Source organism: Micromys minutus (genome assembly GCF_963924665.1).
Source record: "Micromys minutus genome assembly, chromosome: X".
Classification (NCBI taxonomy): domain Eukaryota; kingdom Metazoa; phylum Chordata; class Mammalia; order Rodentia; family Muridae; genus Micromys; species Micromys minutus.
In genome coordinates, this window is record NC_137970.1 from 80,874,532 (window position 1) to 80,877,048 (window position 2,517).

A 2,517-nucleotide genomic window follows, 5' to 3' on the forward strand; every position below is an offset into this window, starting at 1 on the left:
CTCTTTTCCTCCTCCCTCCTCTCCTTTGAGTCTTCTTATATACTTCAGATTAGCCATACACTTTGTCTCTATTTTTTTTTCTATTTTATTTATTTATTTATTTTCTATTTTTAAAAGAATTCACTTTGCATCTCACTCAGTGTTCCCCTCCAGGTCAACCCCTCCCTCAATCCTATCCCCGTACTTCTTCTTCTTATCCACTTAGCAGGTGGGGCCCTTTCTTGGTATCCCCCCACCCTTAGCAACAAACTTTGATTTCATAATGACTTTCCACATTTGTTGACAATTTGCATGTCTTTAAAAAATGTGTAGTGAGATGTTCCTCCCATTTTTAAATTAGGCTATTGGTCCCCTGTTGGATGTAAGAATACATGACATGTGATATAGACAAGTCCCATATACGGTAGGCAATTTTCGATCATTGTCTCATGTTACTGGCCTTGGACTATCTGCGTGCCTCACTCAGTCTCCTAAGTGCAGAAATATGTGCTGCTATGCCTTGCTTTGTTGATCGTGCTGTTTAAAACCTAGGAGATTTGAAATTTGTAGAAATCTCATTCAGTTATTTTTCTTCTTGTTTCTTTTGAATTGCTGTTATATACAATCAATCCTTTTTTTAGTCCTAAGGCATACATTCTTCTAAGAATTATATAACTCTTCCATTTAGGTATTTGCTCAGTTTTAAATTATTTTTTCTATATAGCATGAGATAAAGGTCTAACTTCTTTTACATAAACTATCCAGGCATTCCGACTGCATTTGTGGCAAAGAAGATTCTCATCATATTGTATCAGCATCTATACAAAACTTAGTTATTGATGGTGGGAGCGCTTTCACCATGGCTGCTGGACCCATCTCTGAATGGAATTGGTGTACGTGGGAGGTCTAGATGAGAAAGTGAGTGAGGCACTGCTGTGGGAGCTCTTTCTCCAGGGAGAGCCAGTGGTCAACACCCACATGCCAAAGGATAGAGTCACTGGCCAGCACCAAGGCTATGGCTTTGTTGAATTCTTGAGTGAGGAAGATGCTGACCTTGCCATTGAGATTATGAATATGATCAAATTCTATGGGAAGCCAATACAGGTGAACAAGGCCTCGGCTCACAACAAAAACCTGGATGTAGGAGCCAACATTTTTACTGGAAATCTGGACCCAGAAATTGAAGAGAATCTGCTTTATGATACTTTCAGAGCCTTTGGGATCATCTTACAGACCCCCAAGATTATGTGGGACCCTGACACAGGCAACTCTAAGGGTTATGTCTTCATTAATTTTGCTTCATTTGATGCTTCAGATGCAGCAATTGAGGCCATGAGTGGGCAGTACCTGTGTAACTGCCGGATCACTGTGTCTTATGCTTTCAAGAAGGACTCTAAGGGCAAACACCATGGCTCTGCAGCTGAACGACTTCTGGTAGCCCAGGACCCACTGTCCCAGGCTAACTGCTCTCATTGGCTATTTACTGATGTGGCCCCTCTGTCCTCTGCCCCCAATCCTGTGGTTTCATCCCTGTGTTCTGGGATTTCTCCACCAGCATGCCTCCTCCTAGCTCCTTCCAACCTCCAGTGCCACCTCCTGGGGCCCTCCCTCCTGGGATTATACCAGCCATGCCTCCACCAGGAGGACATGGCCCCCAGCAGCAGGAGCTCCAGGGGCTGGGCATCCTGGTCATGGACATTCACATCCTCATCCATTCCCACCAGGTGGGATGCATCATCTAGGGATGTCTCAGATGCAGCTGGCCCACCATGGCCACCACGGCCTAGGACACTCCCACGCTGGGCCTCCAGGCTCTGCAGGGCAGCCCCCACCCCAGCCACCTCCTGGAATGCCTCATCCTGGACCTCCTCGGATGGGCATGCCCCCACCCCTGCCGAGGGCCTCCTTTGGAATTTCCCATGGGTCACCCAGGTCCCATGCCTCCACACGGTATGCTTGGAACTCCTCCACTGATGCACTCTCATGGATACACACACAGGTCCTCCAAGACCCCCTCCCTATGGCTACCAGCGAGCCCCTCCCTCCACCCAGACCCAATCCACAGACCCCAGTGCCACCTCATGGTCTGCTTCGGGGCCACTTCCTTGGAAAATTGCCATCCGTTGTCTCCTTTTATCCTCTCTGCATCTTCATTTCTTGGACCAATCAAAGCTGCTGTTGCTCGTCAGGACTAATATGCCGACGACCCCTCTCAGCGACTCTGTCCCCATTCCAGTGTCATGCTTTCCACAGGGGAGTTTCTTCATTTTTCTGTTAAAATGTTGATCCTAATTTCTTCACACATGTATAGAGAAAGTAAAACTGTGCTTCGTGTTTAAAAAAATAAAACTCAGTTATTCATTGACATGTATACTTTATTCTTTAAACATGTGTACTGTTTGAATTATCTACATGTCTGCTTTGTGCCAGGAACATGCCATCTTGATATGGGCAATGTTTTAGTCACTTTTAGAACAATATATTGTAAATCTTCCAACTTTGTTTTTCATTTTCGAAACTTTGTGCTATTTAGGCCCC

At 45.5% G+C, this 2,517-nt stretch overlaps 1 pseudogene across 1 annotated transcript; it reads left to right on the top strand.

Moving 5' to 3' along the window:
- Positions 1-838: 838 nt before the first annotated feature.
- On the top strand, positions 839-2,257 carry LOC308415059 (splicing factor 3B subunit 4-like; annotated as a pseudogene). Its single transcript has one exon. The product of its transcript is annotated as a splicing factor 3B subunit 4-like (transcript).
- The last annotated feature ends 260 nt before the right edge of the window (positions 2,258-2,517 follow it).